This window comes from Oncorhynchus masou, chromosome 24 (genome assembly GCF_036934945.1).
Source record: "Oncorhynchus masou masou isolate Uvic2021 chromosome 24, UVic_Omas_1.1, whole genome shotgun sequence".
Classification (NCBI taxonomy): domain Eukaryota; kingdom Metazoa; phylum Chordata; class Actinopteri; order Salmoniformes; family Salmonidae; genus Oncorhynchus; species Oncorhynchus masou.
In genome coordinates this window covers 93,134,333-93,155,049 of record NC_088235.1, presented here as the reverse complement: position 1 = coordinate 93,155,049, position 20,717 = coordinate 93,134,333, and the positions used below count along the sequence as shown (strand labels likewise).

General features: G+C 41.2%; 1 long non-coding RNA gene across 1 annotated transcript; it reads right to left on the bottom strand.

The window, feature by feature from the left end:
• Positions 1-1,139: 1,139 nt before the first annotated feature.
• On the bottom strand, positions 1,140-20,387 carry LOC135511758 (uncharacterized). The gene is made up of 3 exons (XR_010451312.1): positions 20,175-20,387; positions 11,468-11,641; positions 1,140-1,906 (listed from the first exon to the last, which is right to left on the bottom strand). It is a non-coding gene; the product is annotated as an uncharacterized LOC135511758 (long non-coding RNA).
• Positions 20,388-20,717: the final 330 nt, after the last annotated feature.

Below are 20,717 nucleotides of genomic sequence, written 5' to 3'. Positions count from 1 at the left end.
AACAATGCCACTTGATATAATGTTTACATACCCTACATTACTCATCTCATATGTATATACCGTAGTCTATACCATCTACTGCATCTTGCCTATGCCATTCGGCCATCGCTCATCCATGTATTTTAATATACATATTGTTATTCATTCCTTTACACTTCATTCCTTTACACTTAATAAGGTAGTTGTTGTGAAATTGTTTGATTACTTGTTAGATACTACTGCATGGTCGGAACTAGAGGCACAAGCATTTCGCTACACTCGCATTAACATCTGCTAACCATGTGTATGTGACAAATAAAATGTGTTTTGATTTGAAGATGAGCAGTAAATCTGACCATATGCGCTACTGCCTTTTCCTTAAATATTTGTGACATCATGTACCATCATTACACACCTTAGTCCTTAGTTATGTTGTAGTCTTGGTAAATTGGTGAATTTCAAAACACTTACGGTATTAAAAAAAAACACTCAAAACACTTACGGTATTATTTATTATATTAGATGGATTACTTATAGAATATTAAATGCTGGTTGATGTGTGACTTATTGTTTCTGCCCAAGACTGATGGGCTCTGTCTGACAACCGAAAGGAAAAACATTGAACAATACTAATGTATTGGTGCATTTTGTTTGTGGCTAGTCTAGTGCAATACATTCATGCCATTCATGTTTTTACTACATACCCTTGCTCAAAAGCCTGGAGCAGTTGTTTTCTGACTCAATAATTCTTGCCATGACAGTGACAGGGCCACAGAAGTGCAAGGATAGATTCCTGTATGACATAGCAGATGCAGACCTTTTCCAGTCACACCCACTTTTCTCTGTCAGACCCAATGCTTTGCAGTTGATTTAGTATACATATGAAATAGAGGTATGCAACCCACTTGGATCACATGTGTCTAAAAATTGCTGAAGGTTTACTATTCATAAGTAAATATAGATCCTAAATATATATCAAAGCTAACTGCAATCAGACTTCTTGTCATTGCTAAATTAAGTGAACTTGCTAAATTAAGTGACCTTTCTCGCCATGGTGTTGATGTGGTCCTGGAGAGAATTCAGAATGACTTGGATGTGTTGTATTATGGAGAAAAGATCCAAACTTCCAATGGTAAAATGGATTTATTTGGTTCATTTATTTCTGTTTGTGGTGACAATTTAGCCCAACATGAGCTTGGTAGATCAAGGAGGGGCTCGATTTTGTGTACAGCAAATGCAGGCACTGAGTGTACGTTTGAAGACATGCAAAGGAACTTTGATGAGAAGGATTTTGTCGGAAGGACATTGGACATGTACATTAGGCATAGCCTTGAAATACAGAAGGCCCACACAGATTTTCAGATTTTTTTGTTGTTGACAAAAATAGGATAATAGAAAAAGTAATCTAATTGAATTTACAGGCTTCTCTCTCATACAACAAACACCACAAGATACTATGCATATACACTACCAGTCAAAAGTTTTAGAACACCTACTCATTCAAGGGTTTTTCTTTATTTTTACTATTTTCTACATTGTAGAATATTAGTGAAGACATCAAAACTATGAAATAACACATGGAATCATGTAGTAACCAAAACAGTGCTAAACTAATCAAAATATATTTTATATTTGAGATTCTTCAAATAGCCATACTTTGCCTTGATGACAGCTTTGCACACTCTTGACATTCTTTCAACCAACTTTACCTGGAATGCTTTTCCAACAGTCTTGAAGGAGTTCCCACATATGCTGAGCACTTGTTAACGGCTTTTCCTTCACTTTGCGGTCCAAATTATCCCAAACCATCTCAATTTGGTTGACGTCGGGGGATTGTGGAGGCCAGGTCATCTGATGCAGCACTCCATCACTCTCCTTCTTGTTAAAATAGCCATTACACAGCCTGGAGGTGTTTTGGGTCATTGTCCTGTTAAAAAAAAAATAATAGTCCCATTAAACCCAAACCAGATTGGATGGCGTATCGCTGCAGAATGCTGTGCCATGCTGGTTAAGTGTGCCTTGAATAACTTTGTCGCCAGCAAAGCACCCCCACACCATAACACCTACTCCTCCATTCTTTACTGTGGGAACCACACATGCTGAAATCATCTGATCACCTACACTGTGTCTCACAAAGACACGGCGGTTGGATCCAATAATCTCAAATTTGGACTCATCAGACCAAGAACAGATATCCACCGGTCTAATGTCCATTACTCGTGTTTCTAGGCCCAAGCAAGTCTCTTATTCTTGTTGGTGTCCTTTAGTAGTGGTTTCTTTGCAGCAATTCACCCATGAAGGCCTGATTCAAGCAGTCTCCTCTGAACAGTTGATGTTGAGATGTGTCTGTTACTTTAACTCTGTAAAGCATTTATTTGTGCTGCAATTTCTGAGGCTGGTACCTCTAATGAATTTATCCTCTGCAGCAGAGGAAACTCTGGGTCTTCCATTCCTGTGGCGGTCCTCATGAATGCCAGTTTCATTATAATGCTTGATAGTTTTTGCGACTGCACTTGAAGAAACTTTCAACTTTCAAAGTTCCTTATTGACTGATCTTCGTGTCTTAGAGTAATGATGGACAGTAATTTCTCTTTGCTTATTTGAGCTGTTGTTGCCATAATATGGACTTGGTCTTTTACCAAATAGGGTTATCCTCTGTATACACCCCTCACCCACTGCCTATCTTGTCACAGCACAACTGATTGGCTCAAACACATCAAGAAAGGAACTTAATTTTTAAAACCTCTTGGAGATCGGGCTACTTTTTTCAACATTCTGTTAAAAATCGCGCAACATTTCAACGTCCTGCTACTCATGCCAGGAATATAGTATATGCATATGATTAGTATGTGTGCATAGAAAACACTCTGAAGTTTCTAGAACTGGTTCAATGGTGTCTGTGACTATAACAGAACGAGTTCCGTGGTCAAAATCGCAAGAAACCTGATCACAAAATCGACAAAGATAAAATCCATCTGCCAGTCTTTGTCTATGGCTTGCCATAAATGATGGAACTGTGCTTGCAATTCCTACAGCTTCCACACGATGTCGCCAGTGTTGTGATTTCCAGTTCCCTTTATCCTTGGTCAGATCACTGAATAGCACACCCTGTCTTCAGGTGCGCACCCGGAAATAATGTCGGTGAAAAAATGGACTTCGTTTTGAAAACTTCTAGCTATTGAATACAGATCTCTCCGTGATCAATTTGATCGTTTATTAACGTTTACTAATACCTAAACTTGGATTACAGAAGTAAGTTGAAGTGTTTTGTCAAAGTTTATAGGGAACTTTATGAATTTTATAAAATGACGTCGCGTTCGGAAACGTGACTTTTTCCATGGATTTCTCGGTGTTCATTAATTGACATTTTGGGTATATATGGACCGATTTAATCAAAAAAAGACCCAATTGTGATGTTTATGGGACATATAGGAGTGCCAACAAAGAAGCTCGTCAAAGGTAATGAATGTTTTATATTTTATTTCTGCGTTTTGGATAGCGCCGGCTACGCTAATTTCTTTGTTTTCATCCCCTTTGTGTGTTTCTGGGGGCTGCATGCTATCAGATAATAGCTTCTCATGCTTTCGCCGAACAGCATTTTACAAATCTGACATGTTGGCTATATTCACAACGAGTGTGGCTTTAATTGAGTACCTTGCATGTGAGTTTTAACTTCTTGAAACTCCCCATCCCGGATCCGGGTTTGTGACTAAAGCCTCAGGCTCATTAGCATAACGCAACGTTAACGATTTCTGAAAATCGCAAATAAAATGAAAATAATGCGTCTGCTCTCAAGCTTAGCCTTTTCTTAACAACACTGTCATCTCAGATTTTCAAAATATGCTTTTGAACCATAGAAATTGACTAATTTGTGTAAGAGTATGCAAAGCTAGCATAGCATTTTGAGTAGCATTTAGCACGCAACATTTTCACAAAAACCAGATAACCAAATAAATAAAATCATTTACCTTTGAAGAGCTTCTGATGTTTTCAATGAGGAGACTCTCAGTTACATACCAAATGCGCAGTTTTTCCTGAAAGCGTCTGTGTGTAGGAGAAATCGTTCCGTTTTCTACATTGCGTCTGGCTACCGAAACGAACCGAAAATTCAGTCACCTACAACGTAAAACTTTTTCCGGATTAACTACATAATATCAACCGAAACATGGCAAACGTTGTTTGGAATCAATCCTCAAGGTGTTTTTTCACATATCTCTTCATTGATATGCAGTTCGTGGAAGCTTGCTTTCCTCTCTGTATCGCATGGAAAAATACTGGCAGGTGACTTTTGCGCACCAATTTCGGCGCAGGACACCGGGCGGACACCTGGTAAATGTGGTCTCTTATGGTCAATCTTCCAATGATCTGCCCACAAATACGTCACAATGCTGCAGACACCTTGGGGAAACGACAGAAAGGGTTGACTCACTCCTCTCGCATTCACAGCCATATAAGGAGACAATGGAAAACAGAGCCTCAAAAATCCTTGTCATTTCCTGGATGCCATCTCATCTTGGTTTTGCCTGAAGCTCACGTTCTAGGGCACGCACAGAGAATATCTTGGTATTTCTGGACACGTCAGAGTGTTTTCTTTCGAATGGTATCAATTATATGCATAGTCGAGCATCTTTTTGTGACAAAATATCTTGTTTAAAACGGGAACGTTTTTCATCCAAAAATGAAATAGCGCCCCCATAGATGTAAGAGGTTAATGAAAGTTTGAGTTGTATCGAGTACAATTAGTTGGCGCTCTGGAATTTCCGCTGATTTGGTTCCTGTACCGGTACAGCATCCGTAAAAGGTTTTGAAGGCACACCTGTTAATTTAAATGCATTCCAGGTGACTACCTCATGATGCTGGTTGAAAGAATGCCAAGATTGTGCAAAGCTGTCATCAATATAAAGGGGCAGCAGGTAGCTTAGTGGTGAGAGCATTGGACCAGTAAGCGAAAGGTTGCAAGCTCAAATCCCTGATGTGACAAGGAAAACATATGTTGTTCTGCCCCTGAACAAGGCAGTTAACCCACTGTTCCTAGGCCGTCATTGAAAATAAGATTTTTCTTTTTTAACTGACCTGCCTAGTTAAATAACGTTTTTTTAGAAAGGGTAGCTATTTGAAGAATCTCAAATATAAAAAGTATTTAGATTTGTTTAACACGTTTTTGGTTACTACATGATTCCATAGATGTGTTTTCATAGTGTTGATGTCTTCAATATCATTCTGAAATGTAGCAAATAGTAAAAATAAAGAAAAACCCTTGAATGAGTAGGTGTTCTAAAATGCCTTCAAATTCTTGAAGGCATTGCCCCTGCGGAAATTAAATGTGTATTGAAACAACTCATTCTCTCAGGGCAGATGGACACATTCATTGGAGCCATGCAAAATGTTCCATACTCAACACTTGATATAACAGACAGATCATGTCCAATCATGGTTAACATCTTGGCATCGAATGACGACAAACCTTCTGGACGAATGTTGGTTCTCTTGAAAATGTTGCCTTTTTTTTGTTGAATGATATTGAAGAAAATGTATGTATACATTTCATGCTTGAGTTGACAGAGATTACCCAACTACATTTTGCCACAGCGATGTCTTTTCAAACCATTTCATGACTCATTATTCTGGGTTCGAGCCCAGGCTCTGGCGCAGCCGGCCGCAACCGGGAGGCCCATGGGGCGGCGCACAATTGGCCCAGCGTCATCCGGGATAGGCAGGGTTTGGCCGGCAGGGATATCCTTGTCTCATCGTGCACTAGTGACTCCTGTGGCAGGCCCGGGCGAAGGGCAGGCTGACCAGGTCGCCAGGTGTACGGTGTTTCCTCCGACACATTGCTGCGGCTGGCTTCCGGGTTGGATTTGCATTGTGTCAAGAAGCAATGCAGCTTGGTTGGGTTGTGTTTCGGAGGACGCATGGCTCTCGACCTTTGCCTCTCCCGAGTCCGTATGGGAGTTGCAGCGATGAGACAAGACTGTAACTACTACCAATTGGATACCACGAAATTGGGGAGCAAAATGGGGTAGAATTTAAGAAATGTAAAAAATAAAATTAATTAATTAAGCTACATTTGAAACATTTCAAGAAGATTTTTCCTGATAAAAATGCAACACCCAACTAACATAACTTGCTTCACCTTCCCGCATGCGATTTGAATCAAAACAGTTTTTTTAAGCAATGGTCTTCTAAATTGATTACAAATCATTGGTAATGCACAATCAGCTGTTTGAATGCAGTCATATAGTGAATGGCTCACAACACGCCATTTTTTTTACAGGAAAGGGAATTGGGCCCACTCTCTGAGATGAAGAATGTACAATATGTTCAGTCAAAAGTCAGAGACTTCTGTAGTATTCAGTGTCATTCAAGTGGCTTGTTCTAAGTGGGAATAGATATACATGTCAAACTAATTTGATTGTTACCAACGTGAATGACAATATTCAAGAATTTAGACTGATAAACGACATCATTGTAGCAAACTCTTCCTACTCTTCATATGAATATCAGCCTTATCCCAGCTGGACAAAAGAAACACCTACAGTGAATTCTGCACGTGTGAAAAATAAAATTTGATTTATAATACATTCGGTCTGAAAAGGGATTTGTTAGCATATAAAGTTGCTGTTCCTAACATTTCCCAGGCCACAGATTTGGTAGATGCTGAAAAGCATATCGATTTTAAGTCCTACTTCTCACTCATGTTCAAATGCAGCATGTGCGGTATGTTCCAGTGAAGTATTATCTTGATGGATGTCCTTTAACAGAATTATAAATTATAATGAATAGGTGTTTAATGTGGTCCTGTGTAGCTCCATTTGTAGAGCAAGACACATACAATAACAGCTTTGGGGGTTTGTTTCCCACTGGGATCACATACAAAAAATGTATTCATTCACATAATGTAAATTGCTTTGGATAAAAGCGTCTGCCGTGGCATATTGAAAAAAAGCAGTTTGAGTATTATCTGGATTATAATTCGTTTTTATGCAAATATTAGTTTGATAGTCTCTGCAAGTAATTTTCTTAAAACAAGCCTACAAATCTTAAAATACCTGTCATCCCTAAACTTCCTCAAGAATGTATCTCATATAACTTGCAGAATTCCCTATACTAAGACGTAATAACTAAGTAAGATCATTTAAGATATTCTTAAAACAAGCTAAATAGTCTAATACAGTCAAACCTTGATAAGTAAATCATTCTTAAATAAATTGATTTTAAATTATTTTAAAGTATGAATACAAGAAAAAAAGGCTTGTTCAAATGTGTATGTTTTGCAGTGTACTGCATAGGCTTAATGAGTGTTAGAGTCATACTTGTCCTTTCTTTATAATGAAGGACAAAGTAAATTATATGGTAAACAAGGCATAATGACTTTAGTTTAATACACTTTGGTAGCATCGTGTAATCTGAATATTTTACATATTTTTGTTATTTTAAATGTTTTTTGGGGTCTGATGGTGACCCATGAAGTTGTAGCACTGACGATGATAAGTTTGTTTACTTGCCTTAGCGAGATATCCCCTTGACTTATTCCATCTTTTGTTGTGTTACAGCTTGAATTCAAAATGTATATTTTTCATCACCCGTCAACACCAAATACCCCATAAAGACAAAGTGAAAACATGTTTTAAGAAATGTTAGCAAATGTATTGAAAATGAAGTACAGAAACAACACATTTACATAAATATTCACATCCTTGAGTCAATATATGTTATAATATTTTTTGGGTGGTGAGTACAGCTGTGAGTCTTTCTGGGTAATTCTCCAAGAGCTTTGCAAACCTGGATTGTACAATATCTGCACATTATTATTTTAAAAATTATTTAAGCTCTGTCAAGTTGGTTGTTGATCATTGCTGAACAGCCATTTTCAAATCATGCAATAGTTCAAGCCGATTTAAGTCAAAACTGTAACTTGGCCACTGAGGAACATTCAATGTCATCTTAGTAAGCAACTCCAGTGTATATTTGACCTTGTGCTTTAGGTTATTGTCCTGCCGAAAGGTGAATTTGTCTCCCAGTGTCACATCCTGACCTGAGTTCCTTTTTTTATGTCTCTGTTTTAGGTTGGTCAGGGCGTGAGTTGGGGTGGGCATTCTATGTTTGTATTTCTATGTGTTTGGCCTGGTATGGTTCCCAATCAGAGGCAGCTGTCAATCATTGTCTCTGATTGAGAACCATACTTAGGTAGCCTGTTTTCCCACTATGATTTGTGGGTAGTTCTTTTCTGTATCTGTCTCTGTCTTTGTACCAGACAGGACTGTTTCGTTTGTTCCGTTTTGTTATTTTTGTTCTAGTGTTCAGTGTAATTAAAAGATCACGTACCACGCTGCACCTTGGTCCTCTCCTTCTTCCACCTACGACAGCCTTGACACCCAGTGTCTGTTGGAAAGCAGACTGAACTAGGTTTCCCTCTAAGATTTTGTCTGTTCTTAGTTCTATTACATTTCCTTTTATCCTAAAAAACTACCTGATCCATGCCAATGACAAGCATACCCATAACATGATGCAGCCACCACCATGCTTTAAAATATAAACAGTAAGGGCCTCCTGGGTGGCGCAGTGGTTAAGGGTGCTGTACTGCAGCTATACAACCAGAGACTCTGGGTTCCTGCCTAGGCTCTGTCTTAACTGGCCACGAACGGGAGGTCCGTGGGGCGATGCACAATTGGCCTAGTGTCATCCAGGTTAGGGAGGGTTTGGCCGGTAGGGATATCCTTGCACCAGCAACTCCTGTGGCGGGCCAGGCGAAGTGCCAGGTGCATGGTGTTTCCTCCAACACATTGGTGTGGCTGGCTTCCGGGTTGGATGCGCGCTGTGTTAAGAAGCAGTGCAGCTTGGTTGGGTTATGTATCGGAGGACGCATGACTTTCAACCTTCGTCACTCCCGAGACGGTACAGGAGTTGTAAAGATGAAACAAAATAGTAGCTACTAACAATTGGATACCATGAAATTGGAGAGAAAAAGGGGTAAAAATTCAACAACAACGAAAACACCCCCCCCCCCCAAAAAAAAAACAGTGATGTGTTGTGATTGATTTGCCACAAACATAATGTTTTGTATTCAGGACATAAAATTAATTTCTTTGCCACATTTTTTACAGTTTTACATTAGTGCCTTATTTCAAACAGGATGCATGTTTTGGAATTTTATTATGTACAGGATTCCTTCCACTCTGTCAATTAGGTTAGTATTATGGACTCTCTAACTCTCTAACACTCTCTAACTGTTTTAAAGTCACCACTGACTTCTTCTGAATTCTCTGAGCGGTTTCCTTTTTTCTTCGGAAACTGAGTTAGGAGGATGCCTGTATCTTTGTAGTTACTGGGTGTATTGATACACCATCCATGCTCAAGGGGATATTCAATGTCCACTTTTTTATATACAGTACCAGTCAAACGTTTGGACACACCTACTCATTCAAGGGTTTTTCTTTATTTTTACTATTTCCTACATTGTAGAATAATAGTGAAGACATCAAAACTATGAAATAACACATATGGAATCATGTAGTTACCAAAAAAGTGTTAGATTGTTCATAGTATCCACCATTTGCCTTATGACAGCTTTGCACACTCTTTGCACACATTTACCAATAGGTGTCTTTTTCTTTGCGAGGCATTGGAAAACTGGTCTTTGTGTTTAAATATGTGTTTGAAATTCACTGCCTAACTGAGGTACCTAACTGTTGGGTACAGAGATGAGATAGTCATTCAAAAATCATGTTAAATACTATTACTGCACAGAGAGTGAGTTCATGTAACTTTTTATGTGACGTTTTAAGCACACTTTTACTCCTGAACCATTAAGGCTTGCCATAACAAAGGGTTGAATACTTATTGGCTCAATATGTTTCTGACATTATGGGGTGTTGTATGTAGGCCAGTGACACAAAATCTGAATTTAATCCATTTTAAATTCAGGCTGTAACAACAAAATGTGGAAAAAGTCAAGGTGTGAATACCCCTCTGAAGGCACTGTAGCTAGCTAATCTAATTTGAATAATGCATCACCAACTGATCAATACAACACTGGCTTTTTATTCCACCTACCCCTGTTTCTGGAAGGATGTGGACTGTAAGAGGGGATGACAGAAGCTCACCTCGGAGGACACTGTTACTGATTATTTCAGATGTGTGGTGGTCTCTCAGGTTCTTATAGCTGCGGAAGCATCAGCCAGGTGGATGCTACACTTTCGGTGGTTGATATTCCAGCCTAGGAGGAGTAGCTGTGAACTTCAGAGACAGAGGTGCCTGATGAAAAGCCCCGGGCCAGCCAGTCTGGCTGATGTTCCCCCTCCCTGGATGTACCATCGACACCACCTCCGCTTAAGATACTCTTTTACGAAACTGCATCATCATCAAGCTGTGGAAGACCATGAACTGCAAGCTCACTGAATTGTTTGTTTTTTAAAAGTGACTGAGATTCTTTATGAAAGCGCTATAGAAAATTGATCTATTATTACACAATCTGGTACAAAAAACAAGCTTGTGATTAAATTAAGATAAACTGTGAAGAAGTAAATAAAGACACATAGACAGACTGATGGTTAACTAATCTTAAAAGTTCTGTTCAAAACCACACATGTTCCACTTCAACTACTTCAACTACACTTCAAATCCACTTCAACTACAACAGGCAGCCCAATGCTGATCTTTTTTTATACACCCTAACGGAGTTGCCAACAACTGGATGCATCTGGTTTTCAGGGATACAGCTATCTTCAACTTAGCTTCATTTTCTGCTGAAAACCAGATGTGGGAACTTTGTTTAGGCTTTTCTTTTACGCCTGCTATGTTAGGTTAGCTCTGGTAAAGATCGGATGTGAAAAAAGCTGATGTTATTGGTCAAAACACCAATTAGTGAAATAAAATATTAGAATTGGTCTGCCTGTGAGTTCACAGCCAAAGTGACACATCCATCATATCTATCTGGATGACTTAAAAGTAAACAACGTTATCCAATCGAAAAACCCTTGACTAACACAATTCAGGATATGACCCAGATGCAGACACAGGAGACGGAAGGTTCAATATGCAGAGTAGTTTATTAAAACCACAGAAGGCAGGCAAGGGCAGGTTGGGGACAGGCAGATGATTGTAACCAGGTACGAATGAGTCTGATAGGTACAGGGCAGCAGGCATGCTCAGGGTCAGGACAGGCAGAAGTTCGTAAACCAGGTAAGAGTCAGATAGATACAGGACAGCAGGCAGGATCGGGGACAGGGCAGGCAGAAGAGGAAGAACTAGAAAACAGGGACTAAAGAGAACAGAAGTACAGGGAAAAACACATGCTGGTAAGATTGACGAGACAAGACAAACTGGCAACAGACAAACAGAAAACACAGGTATAAATGCACATGTGATAATGGGTAAAATGGGCAACACCTGGAAGAGGGTGGAGACAAGCACAAGACGGGTGAAACATCAGTGTGTGACAGTATCCCCCCTCTGTGGACGCCACCTGGCGTCCTATCTGGTTACATACCTGGTTGACCTGGGAGCAGACAATGGAATTCAACGATGAGGGCTGTGTCCAGGATGAGGGCCGGAACCCAGTCAAGCAGGTACTGGGATCCCCTGCCCCGAGGTCGAACACTCAGGAGGTGCCTTATCGTGTATGCCGGGATGGCCGTCGATGAGACGGGGCAGAGGGATGGGCCTTGAAAAAGGAAACAGAGGGCTGTGAGACAGAGGTTTAATTCTTGATACATGAAAGTGGGATGTATACAGGGGTGCGGGGCAACAGAAGATGCACAGCAGAGGGGCTAAGAATCTTAGAGATGGGAAAAGGGACTCTGCCCAGAGGGTCAGATCCCGAGTGGGCAGCCATGCCCTCTGCTCGAAATAATTACGGGGAGCCGGGGTCCGGTGGCGGTCCGCCTGTCGTCGATACCTGAGGTGGTCTTGAGAAGAGCAGGCTCTCTTACAGGTATGGCGACAGTGGTGGACGAACATCTGGGAAGAGGGTATGCTGACCTCTTGTTCTTGCTCAGAGAAGAGTGGGGGCTGATCTGATAACCCATTGAAAGGCAAGAGACCAGTGTCTGAGCAGGGAAGGGTGTTGCAGGCTTATTCCACCCACATGAGTTGCTGGCTCCAGGTGGTTGGGATGGCGGAGACGAGGCAACAAAGAGTCATTTCCAGGTCCCGATTGGCTCGTTCTGACTGTCCATTAGATTGGGGGTGAAACCCAGAGGACAGGCTGGCCGATGAAACCAATGAGCGTGCAGAACGCCTTCCAGAACCGGGATGAGAATTGAGGACCACGGTCAGGGACCATGTCCACAGGAAGTCCATGGATCCAGAAGATGTGCTGCACCATGATTTGGGCCGTCTCCTTGGCTGAGGGTAGCTTGGGGAGGGGAATGAAGTTGGTGGCTTTGGAAAAGCCTGTCCACCACCGTAAGGATAGTGGTGTTGCCATCAGATGGAGGGAGACCAGTTACGAAGTCCAGGGATACATGTGACCAGGGACAGGAAGTGGTTGAAGAAGGCCAGACGGAGCTTGCCAAGGAATCTTATTCTGAGCACAGACAGTGCAGGCGGCAACGAATGCGGAGACATCAGAAAACATGGTGGGCCACAAAATGTGTTTGTCACACAAAGGCCAGGGTCCAACGGGATCCAGGGTGCCAGGGAAGCCTGGAGGAATGAGCCCATTCCAGGACCGTGGAGTTGGCACTGTCTGGGACAAACATCCAGTTATCCATCCCCCTCGCCCCCAAGGTCCAACAGGAAAGCTGTGCGTCACGGACATGGTACTCTATTCCCCATATGAGTGCAGCCGCCAAACACAAGGTAAGAAGGATGGTCTTGTGGTTCAAGGGTGTAGCAGTGGCGCAATAGCAGTGTGAAAGCGCATCCGGATTAACTTTCTTGGACCTGGAGGGTAGGAGATGGTAAAGTTGAATCGAGTGAAAAGCAGGGCCAAAAAGCAGGGCCCAGCTTGCCTGGAATTGAGATGCTTAGCGGTGTGGAGATATTCCAGGTTCTTGTGATCCGTCCACACAATGAATGGATGTTCCGCCCCCTCTAACCAGTGCCTTCACTCCTCCAACTCCATCTTCACCGCGAGTACTTCTCGATTTCCCACATCATAATTCCTCTCAGTGGTGGTAAGACGATGGGAAAATAAGGCGTAGGAACGCAGCTTTAGGTCAAGGGGAAAACGCTGGGACAGGACTCCACTCTGACCTTTGATGCGTCAACCTCCACCACAAACCGACGTGGGTGTCAGGGAAAATATATGGAGTAAAAAGTGCATCATTTTCTTTAGGAATGTAGTGAAGTAAAAGTTGTCAAAAATATTAATTGTAAAGTACAGATACCCTGAAAAATGAGTAGTACTTAACTTAAGTACTTTACACCACTGTTAAATAATGAAGTGTTTTGAGAGACTAGTCCAGGATCATATCACCTCTACCTTACCTGTCATCCTAGACCCGCTTCAATTAGCTTTACGCCCCAATAAATCCACAGATGATGCAATCGCTATCACTCTGCACACTGCCCTATCCCATCTGGACAAGAGGAATACCTATGTAAGAATGCTATTTATTGACTATAGCTCAGCATTCAACACCATAGTACATCCAAGCTCAACACTAAGCTCGAGGCCATGGTTCTGAAGCCCACCCTATGCAACTGGGTCCTGGACTCCCTGAGAGGACGCTCCCAGATGGTGAAGGTAGGAAACAACATCTTCACTCCACTGATCCTCAACACTGGGGCCCCACAAGGGTGCGTGCTCAGCCCCCTCCTGTACTCCCTGTTCACCCATGACTGCATGGCCAACCACGACTCCAACTCAATCATCAAGTTTGCAGACGACACAACATTAGTAGGCTTGATTACCAACAATGACGATACAGCCTACAAGGATGAGGTGAGGGCATCAACAAAACAAAGGAGATGAACGTGGACTTCAGGAAACAGCAGAGGGTGCATCCCCCTATCTACATCGAAGCGACCTCAGTGGAGATGATGGAAAGCTTTAAGTTCATTGGCGTACACATCACTGACAAACTGAAATGGATCACCCACACAGACAGTGTGGTGAAGAAGGCACAATGTCAGGATGCTAAAGAAATTTGGCTTGTCACCTAAAACCCTCACAAACTTTTACAGATGCTCAATTGAAAGCATCCTGTTGGGTTGTATCACCGCCTGGTACGGCAACTGCACCGCCTGCAACTGCAAGGCTCTCCAAAGGGTGGTGCGGTCTGCACAACGCATTTACCGGGGACAAACTACCCGCCCTCCAGGATACCTACAGCACCCACTGTCACAGGAAGGCCAAAAAGATCATCAAGGAAATCAACCACCCAAGCCACTGCCTGTTCACCCCGCTATCATCCAGAAGGCGAGGTCAGTACAGGTGCATCAAAGCTGGGACCGAGAAACTGAAAAACAGCTTCTATCTCAAGGCCATCAGACTACAGCCATCACTAGCACATTAGAGGCTGCACCCTATAAGCATAGACTCCAAATCACTGGCCACTAAAAGGAATGGAACACTAGTCACTTTAATAATGTTTACATAATTGGTATTACACATCTCATATGTATATACTGTATTCTATACTATTCTACGGTATCTTAGTCACTTAATGTTTACATATCTGGCATTACTGATCTCATATGTTTATACTGTTTTCTATACTATGCTACCGTATCTCATTCACTTAATAATGTTTACATACTGTATCTTGCATTACTCATATCATATGTATATACTGTATTCTATACTATTCTACTGTATCTTAGTCCGTTCCACTCAGACATCGCTCTTCCATATGTATATAGTCTTAATTCATTCCTACTTAGATTTGTGTGTATTGGGTATACAGTATGTTGTGTAATTTGTTTGACTTGTTAGATATTACTGCACTGTCGGAGCTAGAAGCACAAGCATTTAGCTACACCCACAATAACATCTGCTAATCACGTGCATGTGACCAATAACATTTGATTTGATTTATAGATCCATCACCTCTCTAGAAACGTAGAGGTGTAGGAGATTGATAACTTTCCTGTGATACAAAATATTTCATTCTTTCCTGAGGACACAACCTTGACTCCACCACTAACTTCTTCACACATCCCAGTATTTGAAGACAGCTGAACATTCTTTATTTGTGGACTTTCCAAAACCACCCGTCTCTGTCCCACTGTTGGTGACAGCTGACGGGGTGTCGTAAAGTTATCCTACCAGTGACCTTCAGCCTGTAAAGCTTTAGTCCAGCCTGGCCATGTAATCTGCTGTCACAGTGTGTGTCCAAACAGCATCTGGCCCTGCATTTTACTGCCTGCCTACCTCTGACAGACAGACAGAGAGACTGCACCCGTCTCCATATATTCTCACTATATTAGGAACCTATAACCATAGAGATGCATTTGCCACGGTACAGTGCCAATAAACTCAAGGGTTTGTATGTTGTTGTGTCATCACATATAAGCCTTTGACAGGCCTGAGGAGATGTGCAAAGTAATACCTGACCTTTTTGTAAAACTAAATAATCAGCCGAGGAGCCTGATATCATCAGTGACCCAGCAGGATGTCAGTGTTGTTGGGATCATGATTCTGAACAGGATGCATCCCATCAAGCAGACCCTTAGGGGGGGCTCTCTGACCTGGGTCAGCTCTCTTAGAACGGAGACAATGCTTTGCACGTCAGTCAGGGAATCACACACACATACACTCATATCATGCATACACAAGCTCTTGCACAAATGAACACACCGACACCCACACACAGATGCATAAGCAATGTTAAACCTTTACAAGGTAGAACAAGATTAAATACTTTCATCTTGCTGATTTGACGTAATCTCCACATGTCATGTTTGTGATTATCTTCCGAAATTCAACTGCACTCTGTTCCTTGCATAGACTTTTGAGCAAAAGTTGTTAAACCAATGTTGCTTGGCATCTGTATTTGTACAAATAACAAAGACACACACACCAATGCATGCACACACGCACGCACTCACACACCCACACACAAACACAGTCTTGTATAACTAACCTTGTGAGGACACACAATTTAGTCCCATTCTAAACTCTATACCTAACCATAACCCTTGCCCTAACCTTAACCCCAAAACCTAACCTTAACCCTAACTCCTATTCCTAACCCTAAATCTAACCCTAGTTCTTAACCCTAACTCTGAACCTAATTCTAACACTAACCTTAACCCTAAAACCCCTAGAAACAGCATTAGTAACATGTTTGGTCCCCACAAGTATGGATAAACACGTCCACACACACACAATTGTTTTTTTTTACTGATTAGCAACATGTTGAATATTCTGATTTGCTTGTATACAGTACTCAGGTGCATCCACATTCCACAGGTGTGTGTGATGCAGAGCAGAGAAGAGCAGATTGGGTTCTAGCAAGCTGTTAGCATCACTGATGTAATGATAATTATGACAGTCAGCCATGCCATTAGTTACAGTAATTAGCCCAGGCCTAACCACTGCATGGAGAGCAGGAAATGGAAAATAGTGGGACAGTCCTCTATGATAAGGCCAGGCCACCGCGTTCTGGGCCTAAATCATTTATCACCTGCTATTGCTGTACACGGAGGCTGCACTACTTCCTATCAGTAACCTATCAGTGACAAACACGCCCCATTCTGGAATTTTGGAGATGAACTAAAAACAAACCCAAAATATTACTGTTGATTGGTTGTATTCCCTCTTATAAAATTCACTCCAAATGCAATTTGTTTTGTTATGCAACCCGTCTATAAATTAATTGGTTTCTCCTAACAGGAGTGGAAAGATTCTGAATCTAAAATAAACATTTTGGGACCACAAATGGTTTCAATTCCCTAGTGGTTAGAATGTCTGGCTGTTCACCGGCTTAACCTTAGCATATTAACACAGTTGGTTTGTCCAGCCCTCAGGCCCCAATCCCCTTCACGGATAAACTGAAGGCCTAATGGACAGTGGTAATTTTAGGTTACGTATTCCCATCCAATACATATCCTGCCTTAACTGTTAATAGATACTGTAGCTGTGTATGTGAGTGGAATCATAATTCTATTGAGGATGGAATTTGGTTTGTAGTGCAGGGTAACTGGCCTTGGTATGGAAGTGGTTAATTATGCATGACATTTGTTGTAATCATCTTGTTTGTCTTAATTGTGTGCTTTTAAAATGTAAATTGTATGGATCAGGTCCAAAACACCTTGTGCCAAGTCTTTGATATAACTAATTGCCCCTCTGCCTACTGTTACTCTTAGATTTACAATTAACAAGGAGAAAGAAGCCATTTGGATCATCGGGTTCAGCATATTATTTTCTCTCTTTTCCTAACCATTAATTACATGCATACTGTAATTCAATGACATTTTCTGCTTAAATTGACCGGCAAGGTCTCTATGTTCCGCATAACATATTTTTACTGGCGAGTAAAAATCCGAGGGTTGAGCTGACTCGGTAGAGCCGAACTTCCAAGCCCATATTATGCCTTCCAGTCTTCAAAAGGATACTTGAGTGAATGAATCTACTGTTGATCACTTTCTTGGCTTGGAGTGTAGAAAACATTGTGAGACTTTACTAAACAGTCTTGAAGCCTTTGGAAGGGAACTAAAGTGAACTAGAGTGCATGTGCACAATACTATAGCAAAACAAATCAAATTTGATTTGTCACATGCACCGAATACAACAGGTGTTGGTAGACCTTACAGTGAAATGCTTACTTACAAGCCCTTATCCAACAATGCAGTTTTAAGAAAAATACAACAACAAAAAAAGAAACAAAGTAACAAATAATTAAAGAGCAGCAGTAAAATAACAATAGTGAAGCTATATACAGAGGGTACTGGTACAGAGTGCGGGGCACTGGTTAGTCAAGGTCATTGAGGTAATGTATACATGTGGGTAGAGTTATTAAAGTGACTTATGCATAGATAATAACAGAGAGTAGCAGCAGCGTAAAAGAGGGAGGGGGGGCAGTGCAAGTAGCCTGGGTTGCCATTTGATTAGATGTTCAGTAGTCTTATGGCTTAGGGGTAGAAGCTGTTTAGGCTACAGGGCAAATCGCCTTGGTTTAAACAATATAATATTTTTTTAACTCTACTACCATTATAAGAGTTGCAAAATATTTTCAGCACATGATTATGGCCAGAAATAAATCATCCAACAGTCTAACTCACTTACAGTGCCTTCGGAAAGTATTCAGACCCCTTGACTTTTTCCACATTTTGTTACATTACAGCCTTATTGTAAAAAAAAAATCTCATCAATCTACACACAAATACTCCCTAATGACAGAGCAAAAACTGTTTAGGAATGTATGCTAATTTATTAAAAATGAAAAACAGAAATATCAAATTTACATAAGTATTCAGACCCTTTACTTAGTACTTTACTTAGTAATTTGTTGAATCACCTTTGGCAGCAATTACAGCCTTGAGTATGACACTACAAGCTTGGAAAACCTGTATTTGGGGAGTTTCTCCCATTCTTCTCTGCAGATCCTTCTAATCTCTGTCAGGTTGGATGGGGAGCGTTGCTGCAGAGCTATTTTCAGGTCTTTCCAGAAATGTTTGATCGGGTTCAAATCCAGGCTCTGGCTGTGCCACTCAAGGACATGGAGACTTGTCCCGAAGCCACTCCTGTGTTTTCTTGGCTGTGTGCTTGGGGTCGTTGTCCTGTTGGAAGGTGAACCTTCGCCCCAGTCTAAGGTCCTGAGCGCTCTGGAGCAGGTTTTCATCAAGGATCTCTCTGTACTTTGCTCCATTCTTTTCCCCCTTGATCCTGACTAGTCTCTGAAATACACCCCCACAGCATGATGTGCCACCACCTTGCTTCACCACCATCCCAGACGTGACTCTTGGCATTCAGGCCAATGATGGTGAATCTTGGTTTCATCAGAACAGAGAACCCATGGTTATCATGGTCTGATAAACTTTAGGGGTCTTTTGGCAAACTCCAAAAGTGGGCTGTCATGTGCCATTTACTGAGGAGTGGCATCCGTTTGGCCACTCTATCATGAATCCCTGATTGGTGGAGTGCTGCAGAGATGGTTCTCCTTCTGGAAGTTTCTCCCATCTCCACAGAGGAACTCTAGAGCTCTGTCAGAATGACCAAGGTCCTTCTCCCCGATTGCTCAGTTTGGCCGGGCAGCCAGCTCTAGGAAGAGTCTTGGTGGTTCCAAACTTCTTCCATTTAAGAATGATGGCGGGACCTGTGTTCTTGGGGACATTCAACACTGCAGAAATGTTGGCTTGGTTATATAGACAGGTGTATGCCTTTCCAAATCATGTTAAATTAATTGAATTTACCCCATGTGGACTCCAGTCAAGTTGTAGAAACATCTCAAGGTTTATCAATGGAAACAGGATGCACCGGAGCTCAATTTTGAGTCTCATTACAAAGGGTCTGAATACTTATGTAAATAAGGTATTTCCGTTTATTTTATTTATTTGCAAACATTTCTAAAAACCTCTTTTCACTTTGTCATTATTGGGTATTGTGTGTAGATTGTTGAAGCTTTTTTTTAAATCCATTTTAGAATAAGGCTGTAATGTAACAAAATGTGGAAAAGTCAAGTGGTCTGAATACTTTCTGAAGGCACTGTACATCATCTAAACGAAAACAGTTAAAGAAATAATGATGTCTATTTCTCTCCCATTTTGTCAAACTATGAATCAAACTACATAATGATTATCTTGTGAATCTAAAAGAATCCACTTGTAGTAATCCCCAACCAGTCCATCTATGTCTGTACAGCAGCACGACTCTATTTCGGGAATATACATTCAAGTGTGTGTACTGTAACCAGCCAACATTATTTCTTCAATAAACAAATCACAACACATGATACTGATCTGACAAAGTAGTAACAAAAGGTGTCAAGTATCTGGTAATTAAAATATTCTCTTTGGTAACTCTTCCCTGGTTGCTTGTCACTGAGACACTTCATTGGTGTTAATGAACAAGCTATAATGAATACTCAATTGACTTTTAGGCAGTTGTATAGAGAAAATACTGTGCATACCTGACAATGTCACCTGAGTAACACTTTATTAGAAGGTCTGCTTAAAAGCTGTTTATAAACACTATTACATTATTAATTTGCCAATATTATCAAATAAATACAAACAAACTGAGCATTTATGAAACATTACAATGATATGAGCTACCTATATGTAACAACGGTATGAGCTCACCTCACCTGCCAAGGACATCATTTTTGCAAACTGCAGCCTCTGCAACAGAAACCTATCCAGACAAGTCCTCATTATTCTGTTGAGCCACGGCAACCTGGACAGACAGCCTGTGCTTTCTATCCCTATAATGAGCACTCTGCTTTGACACACTCTTAGATTTTCCTCTGGCTTTCCAACTGTTCTTTCCATGGCCAATCAGATAGAATACTGGCCATCAATTGCAAATCACTTTGACCATCTTTTTTTCTAAACACTCATGATTAGACAGGCACGCACACACACATGCACACACATGCATAGCTCAGTCACATTTATCATTGATTCTGACCTATAAATAAAATATTGCCTCATAGTTCTCTCCACCATTGCGTACTTATGCCATGTTGAGACATGTCAGTACATGAGTCACCTTTTATAGCACCAAACAGAAGCAGATGGATGACCAAAGAGGAACCAGACTTCTGGGTTTTATCCAAGGAAAGTGAAAAGGCATAGTGTAGGATCCAACATCAGTGTTATTATCAAGGTTCCAGTGCTACAGTTGGCAG